Source organism: Podarcis bocagei (assembly GCF_964188305.1).
Source record: "Podarcis bocagei genome assembly, chromosome: 13".
Taxonomy (NCBI): Eukaryota; Metazoa; Chordata; class Lepidosauria; order Squamata; family Lacertidae; genus Podarcis; species Podarcis bocagei.
The window spans coordinates 41,529,515-41,548,850 of NC_138138.1; the positions used below are offsets into that span (position 1 = coordinate 41,529,515).

General features: G+C 44.3%; 1 protein-coding gene across 1 annotated transcript in view; it reads left to right on the forward strand.

The window, feature by feature from the left end:
- LOC308570858 (caspase recruitment domain-containing protein 8-like) overlaps window positions 1-8,947 on the forward strand; it is a 54,908-nt gene extending 45,961 nt beyond the window's left edge. The window contains exons 12-14 of the mRNA XM_081165887.1: window positions 5,184-5,506; window positions 5,771-5,833; window positions 8,809-8,947. The gene's annotated coding sequence lies outside the window, so the exon portion shown is untranslated. The remainder of the gene's footprint in view (window positions 1-5,183; window positions 5,507-5,770; window positions 5,834-8,808) is intronic.
- Window positions 8,948-19,336: the final 10,389 nt, after the last annotated feature.

Genomic DNA, 19,336 nt, shown 5'->3' on the forward strand with positions numbered 1-19,336 from the left:
CAAGGCCTGTGAGGCGAGACTGAACATGTGGCAGCAAGAGAGAGCAGGCGGGCGGGCAGAGGGATTGCCAGTCCGGCCGCAAGGCGGCAGCAGCAGCAGCAGCGGGGTTTTTCCATGGGCCTGGGTGGAGCCTGCCTCCCTGCCTCTTGCATCCGAAGACACCGGGTGGTAGCGGCAATTGCCGGGGGACCGGGTTCAGGACCCTGGCAGGCCGGATATGGCCCGCAGACCATAATTTGAGGACCCCTGATCTAGGCCAACCCCCTGCAATGGAGGAATATACAGCTCTCCCATACAGGGAGCAAACCTGCAATCTTGGTGTTATCAGCACCACGCTCTAACTAACTGAGCTATCCACATAGGAAGCTGCCTTACACTGAATAAGACCATTGGTCTAGCTCACACTCAGTATTATCTATACAGTGGTACCTCAGATTAAGTACTTAATTCATTCCAGAGGTCCGTACTTAATCTGAAACTGTTCTTAACATGAAGCACCACTTTAGCTAATAGGGCCTCCTGCTGCTGCCGCACCGCCGCTGCACGATTTCTGTTCTCATCCTGAAGCAAAGTTCTTAAGCCAAGGTACTATTTCTGGGTTAGCGGAGTCTGTAACCTGTTGCAGCAGTCCTGGATATGTTGAACGGGCCAATCCTGGATGAAGAACAGTACCAAAAAATCTCTTCAAGGGAAACTAACCAAGAAAAAAATGAGGGAAGTCTACTTAAAATCACAGTATTATCTTGGAAAGTTAATTTAATGTTTTGGTGGTTCTTGTTTAATGGTGTTATCTTACCATTGCACCACATCGAGCGGGAAGATCCCCAGTCGCAACGAGGCTGCCTAGCCCGACACACCACCACCTGCCGAACCATCCTTTGTACAGAATTTGTATCCAGAAATGGCCATGCCCCACCTGTTCTCTCCATTCCACCAGATTTTTAAATTTGCTTTTCATTCAAATTGGAAGAATAACAAAAGCAGAATGCGTGTCAGTTACATAAAAAGCAAACTGTAAACAAAGCACTGGGGCATAGCTGTCAAGTGTCCCTTATTTGAAGGGACAGTCCCTTATTCCAGCGCCATGTCCCGCTGCTGTCCCTTATTGATGGATGTCCCTTAAATGATGTCCCTTAAATTTCAAAGGAAGCAGCTCCTCTCCCTCCCTCCCTCCCGGCCAGGGAGGAGGGAGGCTCCAACTGTGTTGCTTGGCTGTGTTGCTCACCCAATAAGAAGTCTAAGAACGATTGGGAGGTGGAGCTTGTATGCCTTGTGTGTGGCTAGTTAATGCAAGCTGAGGAGGTTTTTGAATGCTGGATGCCATTTTGCTGCATGTGCTGCTGCAAACTTTGCAGTGGAAAGCCAGGCCGGGGAGCCATCTTAAGTTGAGGCTGCGTAGGCCTTGTGGTGCATGTGATTCAGATTCTATTCAGTTGAACCTCTGGTTACAAAGTTGGTTGGACAGTGTTCTCGAAGCTACCAGCATGAGTTTGACCAGACTGCAGGAAGACAGGAAGACTGGAGTGCCTGGAACAGGTGAGGCTGCAGGTCCCTTATTTTGGCTGCTGGTCCCTTATTTTCAAATCTGTAAGTTGACAGCTGTGCACTGGGGTGCAAAGAGAGGCAAGGTTTGATGTAAGTATAGGAGGCAAAACACAAAGAACATCAAAGCAAGGAAAGAGTATCCAAGAATGAAGCCCCAAAGAGGAAGGAACTGGAAGTAAACCAAAATTTCTTTGCATCTGTACTTGTTTTTATAAATATTGCCAAATAAAGTCATGCTTCATCATAGTTTCAAGTGTAGCTTGTTCATAGGTGTTATGAAAGGCCACCAGATGGCAGCAAAGTCCACTGGTTTAGCCTCACAAAACCTTCTGCAGATGTGTAAGCTTAGCCAAAACAGCAGTACAGTGGTACCTCGGTTTACGAACTTAATCCGTTCTGGAGGTCCGTTCTTAAACCAAAGCGTTCTTAAACCAAAGCATACTTTCCCATAGAAAAAAAAAATCCTTCCAGTAGCACCTTAAAGACCAACTAAGTTAGTTCTTGGTATGAGCTTTCGTGTGCATGCACACTTCTTCAGATACGGTTTACTTCTTCAGATACGGTTTAAGGTGCTACTGGAAGGATTTTTGTTTTGTTTTGACTATGGCAGACCAACACGGCTACCTATCTGTAACTTTCCCATAGAAAGTAATGGAAAATGGATTAATCCGTTCCAGACGATGAAAAACAACCCTTAAAACAGCAATTTAACATGAATTTTACTATCTAACGAGGCCATTGATCCGTAAAATGAAAGCAATAAACAATGTACTGTACTGTAAAATCAATAAAACAGTATTAATGATTTTTTTAAAAATGAAAACGTGAATTTTTTTCTTCTTACCTGCACTGGTGATAGTCATTATTTGAATGGGAGGTCGGCGTCCTCTTCCAGATTCACCACCGGTGACTCCTCTCCTGCCATTCCGTCCCTTGCAGACTCACATAAACAAAGAAACAAGACAGAATCCCAAAATTTCCCACTCACCCCCTCCCACAGGATGGGTGGCCTTACCTGGCCCGGTGCCACCCAACTTGCCACCCAACAGCTGGGGGTGAGGCGAGGGCTGGTAAAGGGCTGATGCTTTTCATCCCAGGCTCACTTACTAGGTTCACCGCTGGACTTCGCTCTTGGTCTTGGTTAGGTAAGTGTTCCTTGCCAGAGTGCTGGGCCTCCTGCGGCCGGAGCCTGGCAGCGGAGGCTAAATGGAGGCCACGCAGGCGCCAGGGCCTAGCTCCGGGCAGTGGCACAGCCTACTGAGGCCTGGTTTGTATACCAAAAGAAGTTCACAAGCAGTTCCAGGTTTGAAGTGTTTATAATCCAAAAAGTTCGGTAACTGGGCTGTTCATAACTCGAGGTACCACTGTATATACAACCTTTCTATTCTAGGAGTGCAAATTGATAACTATGAGGATGCTTATGGCACTGCTAATGGTTCCTCTTGCACAGGGAGTCACTCCCTTGCTGGCTCACCTGCGGAAGAGCATTTGGTTGCATCTGGAAGTGAGTGCTGGACCATAAAGAAGGCTGATCGCCAAAGAATTGATGCTTTTGAATTATGGTGCTGGAGGAGACTCTTGAGAGTCCCATGGACTGCAAGAAGATCAAATGCATCCATTTTTAAGGAAATCAGCCCTGAGTGCTCACTGGAAGGACAGATCCTGAAGCTGAGGCTCCAATACTTTGGCCACCTCATGAGAAGAGAAGTCTCCCTGGAAAAGACCCTGATGTTGGGAAAGATGGAGGACACAAGGAGAAGGGGACGACAGAGGACGAGATGGTTGGATAGTGTTCTCGAAGCTACTAACATGAGTCTGACCAAACTGCGGGAGGCAGTGGAAGACAGGAGTGCCTGGCGTACTCTGGTCCATGGGGTCACGAAGAGTCGGACACGACTAAACGACTAAACAACAAGTGTGTGTGCGTAAAGCTTGCACTTGTTGAATGACTGCCTGTCGTGCGTCGAAAGCCTCTGACATGGGAGGGAAAAAAACTAAGCGGCGGGCCAGAGGTTTGCCCCATCAGTCTATCAGAAAACTCGAGCGAAATATGTGACGTATCATGCCTTAGGTTTATAGAAAAGGGACGACTTCTTTCGAGGTTTACAAGAACAAACCAGTGCATCTGACTTCCTGTACATCTGAGTTCCTGGGATGTTTACAAGAACAGACCGTGGCCTGGCTGTTCGCATGGCTTTCCTCTTTATTTCTTACAAACTTGCTCCGCCCCTCACTGGCAGAGGAAGGGGGCGGGGGAGTGTACCGCTCCCGGCACCATCGGAGAGGTTGTTACCATCGCGGCCACCCCCAGACACATGCCGTGCACCCCCCTGCTGCCTGCCAGGCCCCCAGGGGCTGCGGTCCTCGCCCCTGCAGGCGACGCCCCATGCCCCCAGGATGCTCGCCATGCCCTCGCAGGTGGCGTGCCACAACCCCAGGACGTGCGCCGCACCCCTGCGGGCTGCATGCCACGCCACCGGGATGCGCGTCACCCCCTCCCCCGGACACGCACCAGCCGCACCCCCGCCAGCTCTCTGCCCCACCCCCCACCCCCGGTGTCGGAGCGTGCAGCTTCTCCACTGCCGTCCCCCCAAGTCCCCCCAGCCCCATCTCTTCAGAATTTCGCTCCTGCAAGAGCCTTGTACTGCAGACCCGCAAAGTGTCCCTATTTTAAAGGACAGTCCCGGATTTACAGGTTACTGATTTGATTCTGGAATGTCCCACTTTTCCTTAGGATGTTCCTATTTTCATCGGATAAATATTGGAAGGTATGGAGTTTTGCCACCCCCTTGCCAAGGAGATAGAAGCAACTAGGGAATCTAAAGGCAGCCTTGCATAGGGAAGGGGTTTTTTAAAGTTTGTTTTATTACGTTACTTTATATATGCTGGAAGCCGCTCAGAGTGGCTGGGGCAACCCAGTCAGATGGACGGGGTATAAATAATGTTGTTGTTGTTATTCCCCTATTTTCATCAGAGAAATGTTGGAGGTTATGCCTGCAACAACTTGGCGCCTGGGCGCCTTTTGCAAGCGCTCGTGCAAATGCTTATACAGTGGTACCTCGGGTTAAGTACTTAATTCGCTCCGGAGGCCCCTTCTTAAGCTGAAACTGTTCTTAACCTGAAGCACCACTTTAGCTAATGGGGCCTCCCGCTGCCGCCGTGCGATTTCTGTTCTCATCCTAAAGCAAAATTCTTAACCCGAGATACTATTTCTGGGTTAGCGGAGTCTGTAACCTGAAGCGTCTGTAACCTGAAGCGTCTGTAACCAGAGGTATCACTTACAGATGGGTAGCCGTGTTGGTCTGCCATAGTCAAAATAAAAAAATTCCTTCCTGTAGCACCTTAAAGACCAACTAAGTTAGTTCTTGGTATAAGCTTTCGTGTGCATGCACACTTCTTCTTCAGAGGTATCACTGTAATAGGAAAGTAATGGGAAAGTCCGTCTCCGCCCAGCGCGCTGAGAAAAGAGACAGAAAAGCGCGGGAGGGCGCATGGGCGCGTTTCCGTCCCCATCGTAGCTTTCACTCAGGCCAGCCTCTCTCCTCCCGCTGCACCAATGGGAGTCCAGCATCCCCCCCCCCCCCGCCAGCCCAGCCCGGGCTTTGTATCAGGCACGACGCCTGCTTTCAATCTTGCAGCTTCCGCGAAGCGAGGTTGATTTCTTGCTGGCTCTGAAGGCGCGCCATGGCGAAGAGCGCGCGGGACTGCCTGCTGGATTGCCTGGAGAACTTGGAGGAGGGCGAGCTGAGGAGGCTCAAGGACAAGCTGAACGAGTTCCCCGTGCGCGGGAACTACCAAAACATCCCCCGAGGGCGGCTGCAGAATGCGGATGCGCTGGACCTCAAGAACCTGCTGGTCAGCTACTACTCCGAGGTGTACGCCGTGGAGCTGACCGCCCAGGTGCTGGAAGCCATCAACTGCAGGGACCGCGCCGAGGAGCTCCTGATCGCCACCGGATACCGTAAGGAGCGGCTGGGGAGGGAGAGCGGCGCCCGATCTTAAGGATCGCCAAGGTGGGAGGGGAGCGAAACTTTCGCCTGGTCCCGAGTTCGGCGGCTTTGCAGCTGCTGCAGCCAGAGGAGATCCTCCGGAGGTGGGAAGAGGCGGTAGAGTAAAGTTGGTTGAGGTTCATCGGCACTCACTTAGCAAAATTGGGGAGTGGGAACTTCCACTTAAAAGCCTCGCCTCGCCGCCTAACTTGCCCTTTTCGCTTCTCTCCATCTAGTTTTCTAACTACATGAAGTCAAACAAGGAGAATAAACTGCGATGAGGATTTCAAAATGAAATAGTAAGTCTCTGATCGCTCATCTGCAGAACAGTTTTATTTGCCTTGAAGTAGTTGAGAATTACATTACAGAGAACATAAGATAGAAAATAATAAATAAATAACGTCTTTTGTAAGCAAGGACAGTCATGCACAAAGCTTGACTTTAAAAAATATACGCATTCAGGGCTCCCCCCCCCCCCTGCTTTCCTGGAAATGCCTCCGTTCAGTTGCTTTGGCTTTCGTGTACTGAAGGGATGTTCTCTTTCTGTGCCATTATTGGGAAACATTGGTTCTCTTCTGTGGCATTCTGGGAGATTCTGGGAACTATTGCTACCCCCCCTTCTTGCCTTTCTGGAAACACTCAAGTCTCACCTTTAATCCTCTAGCTTTGCTTATAATCCTTATTATACACTGTGCAAAGCTGTCCCAGGCACACAAGCACTCCCCTCTTTTAGTTCACCCTAAGTTCACACTGATATACTCTTTTTCAATACATAATTAATTATGTGCTCTTATGTTATGATCAGAACATTAGTAATAGCTTTAGTCATATTATAATCAATCTTAGTTATAAGTGGATTAGGAGCTTTCATACCTGTCTAAGCTTTACCTTGTTTATCAGTCTTTGAACTATTGAAGATTAATGTATATATGTAATCCCGCCTTGTACCCATGTTAACCAATCAGCGATGAGTTTCTTTGTTTCTGTATTAGCCAATCAGCCACTAGCATACGTGGCAATGCTTGTTAATACTCAATAAAAGAGACTCTGGGAGCTTGGCAAAAAATGACACCTCTCTGATCACCACCTACTCGTCTGTCTTGATTTTCCATTCCTACAGTGTACAGTATTTCATAACGCTCTTTCCATATATGGGCTTTAGAAACCGCCTTGTTCTTCTTTTAACTTATTCTTTACTTACATTCTGCCCCATGAGGGCTAAACTTGGTACTGCAATGAACTCCCAGACTTGCTCAGGTTTAAGTGAGCAATTTCGCACCGGGAGACATTTCAAGCTTAAAGCCATTACTGTATTTCATTTACCCATTTGCTTTAGAAAGGCAAGGCTGCTTCTCAGTTCATGCCAGAGAGGTTGCAGCAGCAATAAAAAGGAAGAACCAAACTGCTGATAGGCAGCTCTGAAAAATATGGATTGAACTTTGCCAGTTTATATTTGTGGGCACAGGGCGGGGCACAAGCACCTCAGAGTCACAAAGAAATAAGGGAACAGTTCCATGGAATAATTCTGATAACATGAAAAAACATGCATAGTTAGAGAAAGGATGGAGAAAATGTGTTCAGCTTCACTTCTTTAAAACATTTTTAAACAGAAAGCTATTTAGGCTCTTTTTCTTTAAGGGGGCCCAAATTTTCACCCAGGTTTTTATGCCCTTTTACGACCAAAAGATTCTCCTTGCCTCTGTGCTCTGTATTAGGAATTGAAAACGCAAAAGACCCCAGAGGAAGTGGCATGTTTAAGTTTCACATCTAGTTATGCCCTGGTTGGGCCTTTGATGCAATCATGAATGGGGAAAAGGAGGGTTGTTTATGTCTTCTCTGAGAAAGGTGTACTCTTGAAGCGGACAGGGTCACCAGGTGTCAGCAGCAATAAAATAAATAACCAGACTGCTGATTTGCAGCTCTGAAAAATACAGGTTGAACTTTGTCCCTGTGTACTTGCTTGGATCATTATGGACATGACTTATAGCTCTACGCTTTCTCCCTACCCTCCATTACCAACAACAGCAACGAACACATCTTCCATCAGTTTTGATGTTTGCCAGTCCTGGTTAAATGGAGCCCATTAAATGAGGCTCAGACAACTTTAAATCTGCTCTGAGAAATAGCTGGCCATTGATAACAGTGGCCGACAATAAAAGACAATAAAAAATCCCCACAAAATATTCTTTTGTTTTCTGTTTACTTGAACTTTAAAATAGGTTTACACCAACAGCTTGATTTAACTGTAATGTTTTAAGATCTAATAGGCCACAAGAAGGGACATGGGTGGCGCTGTGGGTTAAACTACAGAGCCCTAGGGCTTGCCGATCAGAAGGTCGGTGGTTCGAATCCCTGCGACGGGGTGAGCTCCCGTTGCTCGGTCCCTGCTTCTGCCAACCTAGCAATTCGAAAGCATGAAGTGCAAGTAGATAAATACATACCACTCCAGTGGGAAGGTAAACGGTGTTTCCATGTGCTGCTCTGGTTCGCCAGAAGCGGCTTAGTCATGCTGGCCACATGACCCAGAAGCTGTAAGCCAGCTCCCTTGGCCAGTAAAGCAAGATGAGCGCCACAACCCCAGAGTCATCCGCGACTGGACGTAACGGTGAGGGGTCCCTTTTTAGGCCACGGGATGTTGTGAACCTGAAGTTATTGCATGTTGACTCCGAAAGCCTCTCCCAACCACCCAATTCCACAAATTTAAGGTCAAAAATAGGATGGATGGAAGAACCTTTGCTATATACAAATTTCTCTCTTTTCTATCCTGCCTCTTCCTGGCTTCTCTGGTTCCCGCAGTTGGGATTATGCATGCCTTGGCTGCAATTTGGAGCCTTTTAGAGAGCTTCTGACATGAATCTAGGATACCCCATGCTTTTCCTTCTGTGATCACATTTGCTGGTTTTGCACCTTTACAAATACATTTTTTTTCTTTTGTCTCTCTGATATTTGCACTTCAGTGCAGACCCCTGTGCCTTGCACCAATGCCTCTCAAGTCATAGTGTAGTCAAGGCTGGTCAAGTTGCTGTCTATTGGTTGATATACTGCTTAAGGCCTAAACTGGATTTAAGCAGTTCTCAAAACAGTTACGATTTTATCAAAACAATTCTGGGAACTGTAGGCAGATGAGCTACTAGGAATGGTCTGTTAGCAATCCCTCCCCTCATGGAACTGCAATTCTCAGGGCATGGGGGAGGAGGGAATGAGTTGGGCAACCAGTTTTAAGCCTGCAGTGTGAATGTGTGGTAAGATTTCTGTTCTTTCTCTTTCCTTGTAGGACTGTAGTTTCCACACTCTTCCAACGTGCACTTCATTGAGCGGCACAGGGAGGCGCTAATCCAACGGACCATCCCAGTGGAACCAGTGCTGGATAAATTGTATGGCTCCATCCTCAGTGATGAGCAATACCAAAAAATCACTGCCAAGGAAACTAACCCAGACAAGATGCGAGAGCTCTACAGGCTTGTGCCAAGCTGGGACCTCCAGTGCAAGGATAAGCTGTATGAGGCACTGAAGGCCAAAAACCCACATCTCGTGAAAGACCTGGAAGGGCAATGAGGCCCCAAGGGAAGGCAGAAGGCAAGACCCCTTTCAAGGCACCAGAAATCCACCTCCCTATTGCCAAGGGACTCCTACAGACAAAGCCATACCATGTATTTTCCCAAGCACTCACTATGCTCCAATCAGGACACCATGAAAAGGCAAGAATAGCCTACAACCATAGCAGGGCTCTCATAGTCAGAGCTGCTGTGCAACCTGGGAAGGCAAGAGGGGCAACTGGTTCTGTTGTTCAGGCCTTTGGGGTGGGGCAGGGGACAGTTTTCAGCATATATCCTAACACAACCCAGTGGTTCTAACTAGGCCTACAAGTCCTCCCCATTTGGCTCACTCTGCTCTTTTGGCCAAGCCACACCCACCTTCCATGCACCTGCTGTCAGGCTTGGGGCAGGTAAAGATGCAGCTGGGCCATGCAGGAGCTGCCTGTCACTTGACTGGAGGCAGCAGCTGTGCAGTGGTACCTTGGTTCTCAAACTTAATCCGTTCCGAAAATCTGTTCCAAAACCAAAGCGTTCCAAAACCAAGGTGTGCTTTTCCATTGAAAGTAATGCAAAATGGATTGATCTGTTCCAGACTTTTAAAAACAACCCCTAAAACAGCAATTTAACATGAATTTTACTATCTAATTTGACCATTGTTCCATAAAATGAAACCAATAAACAACAGTCACACAATCAATCAATCAGTAGCTGAACTGGGTTCCACACAGTCACAAAAAGAGCTGCAAAAACAAAAACGCAAAATAAATAGCAAAACAGACAGACCTCAGCGTAACACTCAAAACAGAAGCGTGGCACTGAAATCAGAAGTGTAACACTCAAAACAGAAGCATAGCACTCAAATCGGAAGCATGGCACTCAAAACGGAGCACTTTCAGCTTCTGAAAAAACTTCGCAAACTGGAACACTTAACTTCCAGGTTTGCAGTGTTTGGGTTCCAAGTTGTTTGAGTACCAAGGCATTCGAGAACCAAGGTATCACTGTATAACACTTTGCAAGCTGCGATGAATGTTGGGGCTTGCTCAGCACTGTGCTAGGGAACCCCGATGATCAGCTGATAATTGGAGATTCTGGGCCCATTGCTATACCGAATGGGATCACCTGACTTCATTGTGACAATGGGTAATTGACATGTGGGCAGACTGAATCACGGAGTAGATGGATAGACCCATTCAGTTTGCCCAAATTCCTTTCAGAACCACTCACTCTTTTGTGCTGGTAAGAGTGGAAGCTCAAGAGGTCCTTGTCATGCCTTTGGGGTTTTTTAAAAAGTCCACTTTTGAATCCCCAAATTTATGCACTTCACAGTTCAAGCAGGGAAGGAGGTGGCTGTTATAGGCACAGCCCAGTGTGAGTATCTTGAGTCATTTGGGTGTGAGATGAAACAAGAGTAGCAATCTGAATCCTTTAGGGCAGGAATAGCTGGCATGTTGCTCTCCAGATGTTGTACTCCACAGCTCCTGTCAGCCCAGCCAACAGGTAGAGGGGCCAGGTATGCGGTGCTGAAAAAGAGGATATCAGTTTGCAAATAGTGACTTATATGTATGGGTGCAAATTTAGAAATAATTGCTGCAGTTTAAATAAAAAATACATATCATGGTGGGGATGACAGTCAGGCTGCCTGCTTCTGCAGGAGGCAGTGGAAGACAGGAGTTCCTGGCGTCCTCTGGTCCATGAGGTCATGAAGAATCGGACACAACTAAACCACAAATCTTAAAGCAGACTTGGACTGGGCAGACCTCAAAAAGAGGACAGTCCTCTTTAATGTAAGACACCTGGCTACCCTAGGCCAGTAGTCAGGTCTGCTGGGAGTTGTAGTTCACCACATCTTGAGGTCCCCACAGTGGCTACTCCCACTCTAGGGTGTGCCATTTTGTTTTGTATTCTGGGTATAAAGCGGCTGTGAAGGCGAAGCCCTTAGTGTGATTGTCAGATTTCCTGGATTGCAGGCTTTCCTTCCACTGCCCAAGTAGCACAATATTTTGTCTATGTTCTAAGGTTTTTACCTCCCCCATCCCTAAAAAGCCCACAACCCTCATCCCAATTTCAAAAGCTGTTTGGACTAACTTTAAAAAGCCCTCTGCAGGCAATCAGTTCAGAGAGAAGGGGTTTCTCATATCTGGCTATAGCCACTCTGTTCATTTTCATGTGTCCCCTGACAGAGATTACTTCTTGGGGAATGTGTGTTCTGCCTTTTGCACTGCAGAACTGTAGCAGATAGATAGATAGATAGATAGTTTATTATGGCCATAGGCCCACATTCAATACATCCTACAGCAGAACAGGTGTAACAAGATAAAATTAATAAATTAAATTACGTTTAAGTCAAGTACATCTCAATCCGTAAGTTTCTAAATTCCATTAAAATAAGAACAATATAGCGCTTGAAGTATCAAAATTATCAATATAAATCAATATTATTTAGGCAAAATCAATAATCATAGAGTAATCCATTTTTCTTTTTATAGGCTAATACTGTTATCAGAAATCTGGCAACAGAAAGGGACCTACTCGGATCAGAATCTTGCAATAAATGTATTAGCTGTGTTTCCAAAGAGTCACCTGAGATTTCCAATAATAAAGGGGACAAAAATCTGCTCCGAGAAACTGAATGTAGTGAACAGCAGAATAGTATATGTTGTAAAGATTCTATAGATCTATTATCACATACACACACCGCTGAGATCCGACCATTGGAAAATCTATTGTTCAAGACATTGGAAGGAAAGGCGTTAAATCTTGCCTTAATAAAGGCATATCTATGGGCCGCTACAGACAAAGAAGTCAAATAAGATGGTATCTGCTGTGAGGGCACTATGCCAAGATTTAATGGTGAGCAAGTGCCACTACCCAAAATGGTGTTTTGTTGTAGGTCAATCTCCTCAAGTTTTTGAATGAGGGTTTTTTTTGCTGTGGCTAGGTCCAATTCCAATAATTCTGATGGAGACAATCCATAGGTCACTGCTTTGCAATGGATCTCTTTTGCCCCTAGGACGGGAAAATTATCTCTCCAGAGGCATTGAATCAAATACAGATTCGGGAGCCTATGCCTTAAGGACAACCAGTAACAAAGGCTGCGTCTCCAAAGAGTATTTTCTAAAGATGTAGTTTTTAATTCTAAGCGAATAGCTGCGTTACTAACGCACTGAGAAAGTTTTAGCAGTCGTCTTAGAAATTGGTTTTGAATTACCTCCAAGGGCATCAAGTTTACTGCGGTCCCCCATAAAGGAACAGCATATGCCAATGTTGCAATTACTTTAGCTTTAAATACTTTCAAGGCAGATGGAACATGAAGAGCTCCGTCCGAAAAGAAAAAGCGCAAAAGCGCAAAGGATAGGGCCTTGGCCTTGTTTAAAATATGTGCAATATGTGCCTTCCAACCCAGATTATATTGGAGAAAAACTCCCAGATATTGAAATTTATAGACCTGTTCAATAGGTTTTCCATCTAATTGCCACTTATAGGATTTCCGACTTTTTGAGAAAATTAGTACTTTTGATTTAGATTGATTTATGGTGAGGGAATTTTTTTTACAATATGAAACAAATAATTTTAGTGCTCTCCTGAGGCCAATTCTTTTTTTTTTTTTTTAATTTTTTATTGCGTTTCTTTCCATAGGTTAACAGATTTGTGTACATAGCAACATGCAAGAAACATTTTTTATATATAAAGAGAATAAGAAAAAAAGAAAAGAAGAAAATGTTAAGAACCTTCCATAATGTCATTCAACAATTCGCCTTTGGACCTCCTCGCGCCCTCTCAACATTGCATTCATTATTCTAACCAATTCAGCAATTTGTTATCTTTTTTCCCATCTTATTGTACCTTTAGATTTATTATGTTACCAATTTCAATAATTTGTAATTTAGTTTTAACACTCTTAATAAACATAATATTTTGTTTCTAATTTATCTCGTTTTTTCCTCATTACTTACTTTATCATATACTTAAGTAAATTTGCAGAAGCATAACGTTTCTTAATCGTGCACTCTTAACATTCAAACAACTTATAGTATTTTTGCAGATAGTCCTTAAATTTTTTCCAGTCCTCCTCCATTGTTTCTTCGCTCAGATCTCGAATTCTGCCAGTCATTTCCGCCAACTCCATGTAGTCCATCAGCTGCGTCTGCCAGTCCTCCAGTGTGGGTAAATCTGGTGTCTTCCAGAACTTTGCGATAAGGATCCTTGCTGCTGTGGTTGCATACATAAACAAAGTTCTATCCTTCTTTGGCACCTTCCGGTCCACCATGCCCAAGAGAAAGGCCTCCGGTTTCTTAGAAAAGGTATATTTAAATACCCTTTTCAGCTCATTATGTATCATTTCCCAGAAGGCCTTTACTTTCGGGCAGGTCCACCAGAGGTGAAAGAATGTCCCTTCTGCCTCCTTGCATTTCCAACACTTATTATCAGAGAGATGATATATTTTAGCCAACTTGACTGGGGTCATGTACCACCGGTATACCATTTTCATAATGTTCTCTTTCAAGGCACTACATGCCGTGAATTTCATACCGGTGTTCCATAACCTTTCCCAGTCCTCAGACATAATGTTGTGTCCTACATCCTGTGCCCATTTTATCATGGCAGATTTAACTGTCTCATCCTGTGTGTTCCATTTAAGCAGCAATTCATACATCCTCGAAAGTACCTTAGTCTTTGGTTCTAGTAACTCCGTCTCCAATTTCGATTTCTCCAACTGGAAACCCACTTTTTTATCCATTTTGAATACCTCTTGAATTTGAGCATAATGTAACCAATCTCGCACCTTACCTTTTAATTTGTCCTGGCTTTGGAGCTTCCAATTATCTCCAACTCTTTCAATCAATTCCCAATATTTTGGCCAGTAGGCCTCCATATTGGGCCTTTTTTTAGAAATCTTGGCTTCCACAGGTGATAACCACCTCGGGGTCTTACTTTCTAATAGATCCTTGTACTTCATCCAGACGGCAAAAATTGATTTTCTGACAATATGGTTTTTAAACAGTTTATGAATCTTCGCCTTGTCATACCACAAGTATGCATGCCAACCATACACATTATCAAACCCTTCCAGATCTAGGACATCGGTGTTTTCCAACAGAAACCAATCCTTCAACCAGCAGAAGGCTGCAGCTTCGTAGTACAACCTTAAATCCGGCAGGGCAAACCCCCCTCTATCTTTTGAGTCGGTTAGTATTTTAAATTTTATTCGGGGCTTTTTGCCCTGCCAGACAAACTTAGAGATATCCTTCTGCCATTTTCCAAAGCATTCCATTCTGTCCACGACCTGAAGGGTTTGAAATAAGAATAACATTTTTGGCAAAACACACATCTTTATAGCTGCGATTCGGCCTGACAAGGTAAGTTTCAATCTTGACCATATATCCAAGTCCTTTTTAATTTCCAACCAACATTTTTCATAATTATCTTTGAAAAGGTTTAAATTTTTAGTGGACAAGTATACTCCCAGGTATTTCACTTTTTTAACCACACTTAACTCTGTCTCTTTCTGATACCCCTCTATCTCTGTAGGTGTCAGATTTTTGACCAAAACCTTAGTTTTTTGTTTGTTTAGCTTAAATCCCGCCACCCGACCAAACTCCAAGATAAGTTCCAAAACTCTTTTTGTGCTAGATTCTGGCTCCTGTACTGTCAAGACTAAGTCATCTGCGAAAGCTTTCAGTTTGTATTGTTTCGCTCCGACCACTATACCTTGCACCAACTGGTCCTCCCTAATCATATTCAGCAATACCTCCAGAACAGAAATAAATAACAGAGGGGACAGAGGGCACCCCTGTCGTGTCCCTTTTTCAATTTGGAGTTCCTCCGATACCACATTGTTCACTATCAACTTAGCTTTTTGCTCTGAATAAATTGCTTCTAGACCATTTTCAAACCCCCGTCCCACTCCCATCCCTTTCAAGTTCTTCTTCATAAACATCCAAGAAATGTTGTCAAATGCTTTCTCCGCATCAATAAAGATTAAAGCAGCCCTTGTGTTTCTAATTCGCAACAGCTCCAATATATCAATAATGTTCCTAGTATTGTCAGACATGTGTCTACCAGGGAGAAAGCCTGCTTGGTCCTTGTGAATTACTTCATTTAGTACATTTTTAAGTCTACTTGCTAAAATGTCTGCAAAAATTTTGTAATCCACATTCAGGAGTGAGATGGGACGGTAGTTCTTAAGCTGAGTCTTTTCCCTTTCTGACTTGGGAATCAATGTGATAAATGCTTCTTTCCACGTTTCCGGTGCCTTCCTCCCCTCCATGATCTGGTTACAAACCTCCAGCAACGGTTGTATCAAGAAGTCCTTCAAAGTCTTATAATATTTGGAGGTGAGTCCATCCGGGCCTGGAGATTTGCCCAGCTGCATGTTTTGGATGGCACCTTCAATTTCCTGTTGAGTTATTTTGCTGTTAAGGATTGATCTTTTGTCTTGACTTATTTTAGGTAATCCATTTGTTTCCAAAAATTGATCCATTTCCGATTCTTTCTGAGGCCCCTGTGCATAGAGCTCTTTGAAGTATCTGTGGAAGCACTTTCTTATTTCTTCTGGTTTCTGAACTATTTTTCCTTGAATCTCCAAGTTTGTAACCGTATTTAACTTTTGTCTTTTTTTCAACTGCCAAGCTAACAACTTTCCACATTTATTTGCTGATTCAAACGATCTCTGCTTCATTTGTTTAATTTTCCATTCAATCTCTTGATTGATCAGTTTCGAGTATTGTGCTTGATGGAATTTGATCTCTCTTAGCACCTCTTTTGACTTCGGTTTGATTCTCAACTTTTTCTCTCCTTCACTTATTTTCTCTAAAAAATTTTCTTTTTTTCCATTCCAATATTTTCTCTTTATTGTATTCTGTTGTATCAGAAACCCTCTCATTACAGCTTTACTTGCATCCCAGATAGTTCTTTTCTCCACCATAGTGTTCAAATTTATTTCAAAGTAGTCCTTTAGTGTTTTTTGGGCCTTCTTAACAATCTCTTGATCTCTTAACAAGGTGTCATTCATTCTCCATCTGAAGGATCCAGTTGGGAAAAGTCTCAATTCCATTTTTAAGGCATTATGGTCGGAGCAGGTTTTTGGGCAGATTTCCACTTTTCTCGTTTTCGGGGCCAGCCCTCTAGATATCCAAATTTGGTCGATTCGTGTCCATGACAGGTGGGCCTCAGAAAAGAAGGTTCCTTCTTTACCCAAGGGGTTCCTTGTCCTCCAAATGTCAATCAAATCCATATTGTCTGTCATTTCAAAGAAAGTTTTAGGGAGTCTGCCGTCTGTTGTTAAGTTTTGATTTTGGGATTTGTCCATATTTGTAGACACCACCCCATTCATATCTCCCATCACAATAATGTTAGAATAGTCCAAATAATCCATCATTGTCTCATGCAGCTTCTTGTAGAATTCTGATTTTCCATCATTTGGCGCGTAAACTCCTAGTATCAAAATCTTTTCCCCTTGTGTTTGGATTTCAATTGCGAGAATTCTTCCATGATCATCTTTGAATAAAAATTTTGGCGACAGGTTCTCCTTTGCATAAATTACAACACCTCTTTTTTTAACTTTGTCTGATGAGATAAATTCTTGGCCAAGTCTTTTATTGATTAATACTTTCCTATGGAGCCTAGTCACATGTGTTTCTTGCAGACATATTACATCCAATTGTTCTTTTTTTAGGATATGAAATATCCTTCTTCTTTTTTCCGGAGAATTCCCGCCATTTATGTTCCAACTAAGTAGCTGCAGAGACATCCTGTTCTATTTAAGATGTTCTTAAGATGGGGTGCCTTCCTTTTGCTCAGATCCCGAGGGTGTAGGCGTTGGCCCGCTTCCAGGCGGTATTGGTGCTGGTAAAACTGGAAGCCAATCCACTCCTTTTTGGAGATCTTCTCCGTGGTCGTGAAGGAACTTTTGGTTATCTTCAGGTGTTCTAATTTTAACCTTCCTTTCTTTGTAGGTGAAGGATAATCCTTGTGGAAACTCCCACCTATAGGGAATTGCGTTGTGTCTCAACAATTTTGCTAGTTCTGTATAGGTGGCTCTGAGGTCCAGCAACTGTCTCGGAATATCTCTATAAATTTCCACCCTTTTGTCTTGTATTTCAATTGCTTTTTTGAAGTGAAGACCTAGGATCTTGTCTCTCTCTTCCTTTGTTCTTAAAATTATCAAACAGTCTCTGGATCTGTCTTTCCTTACCAGTCTTCCCAGTCTATATGCCGAGACAATCCTGAAATCTGTATCTTCCTTTAAACCCCAGAACTTCGAGAATTCCTGTGTCAAGTATCCAATCAAGTCTCCTTGCTCGAGTTCCGGAATACCTCTCAATTTGATGTTGCTCTCGCGATTTTTCAGTTCCACCATTGACAGATAAACTTGTTGTTCACCCACCTGTTTATGCAAGGGCTTAACTTCTCCTTTTATTTCTTCAACCTCTTTTTGTAGAGCTCCCACTTTCTGGATTGCTTCTCCAGCTAATTCCCGATTTTCCGCTGTTGCTCCTTGCAATTTCTCTATGGCCTGCGTGTGCTGGGAAACTTGGTCAGTCAATTTTTGAATCGAGGAAGTTGCTTTATCTATCTTCACAGACTGGTCGTCCACCTTCTGGTTTAAACTTGATAATTGCTCCAATATTTGTTTTAATAGTGTGTCTGACCCACCTGCTGCCATATCTTCCTCAGTGGACTTCTCAGTTGTTTCCCCTTGTTCCCTTTGGGTCACCAGTACAGCTGGAACCGACGAACGGCGTCCTTGGGTCAGTGTTGTTTGTACAAATTGTGTTGGTTTTCTTTCCTTTTCTTTTTCCTTGGCCTCTTTAGATTCCTTAGCTTTAGATGCTCTTGTTCTCCCTGCACCACTCATTACACATCTGTCAATATTCAAGGTCAGATTGTCTATTGTTCCATGGGAGAGACAAATTCAGGAGTAAACAACCAGTGAGGTGGAATTCAAAACAAAAGTCAGTTCCCAGGATTTTATAATCCGAAAGCCCTGTAGGGGGAGTGCCACCAGGTTTCAAAGACAAAGAAGGAAGTAATCCGCCATTAAAGTTCCAAATTGTTTCAAGTCAGTAAATCCGGTAATCCACAAGTCCCTTCATAAACTCAAAGTTTCCCAAAGCACCTTTTATAGATCAACAAAGTTTCACAAAAGGTGCTTGTAACAGTATCCCATCCAGTCTTTTCTGCCCAAATGTAACAGTTACGTTCCAGCAAAGTTTTGCAACTGTTTCCGCAGTTTGACACAGTCTCCCTCTCTGGCAGCCCGACAATCTGGCTCTTTAAAAATACAGCCCAAAGGAGAGAAAAGATAGGAGGAAAGTCCCCATTTACTGCTTCTTTTAGTCAATGTCTATTTCCACCTTCAGCTCAAAAGAACAAGCAGATTTTATAGCACGAAAAAGTTTAAGCTTCCCACAGTCCCGTTTCAAGCGCTTCCGTTTTTTATAGCTTTGCTTTGATCTTGTCAGCAATGTCGGAAGACGGACTTCCCTTTTCTCGTCTCCCGCTTTCAGCCAAATTTACAATATTCTTTGCCAAATTTTAAACCCCTTTACTCACGGGTGTGTTACTTGCAATTTGATGTTGATTTTAGGAAGAAGGATCAGCGCTCATCTGTAACAGCCGCGCGGCTTCGCTTCCGCGGAAAGAGCGATGAACTCACAGCACCGCTACCCCTCCTTCACTCCAGGTCTCCTTACGGGGTCCCTTCTGTGTTTTCGGAGCAGCTTCTGGTGCCCGCCGAGTCCCACGGCCACGGGCTCACTCTACCCGTGGTTTATCTTGATGGGTCGTCGCTATGCCGCAGCGAACGACCCTTTTCCGCGGAGCCCCTCTTCAGAGCTCGAAGAGGACCGCCATTACAGTTTCGCGCCGCCCCCGGAAGTCCTCCTGAGGCCAATTCTTGAGAAGGATAAAATCACAGCATCATCAGCATAGAGTAATAATGGTAGTTTGCGAGACGGGGGGCATGGGTGATTTCCTGAGATTCAGCCAGTGGTATCCTCATGTCACTAATGAATAAATTGAAAAGAAAAGGAGCTAGGATACATCCTTGCCGGACTCCTCTGTTGATGGGCACAGAATTTGTGAGATCGCCGGCTGGGGTTATTCTCACCCTAGCAGCTGACCCCTCATGCAGCTGGATTATTAACCATAAGTCTTCTATCAATTCCCCATCGGGCCAACTTTTCCCAGAGTAACCTTCTTGGGATGCTGTCAAATGCAGCCTTAAGATCGATAAAAGCCGCACAGAGTTGGCCTCAATTTGAA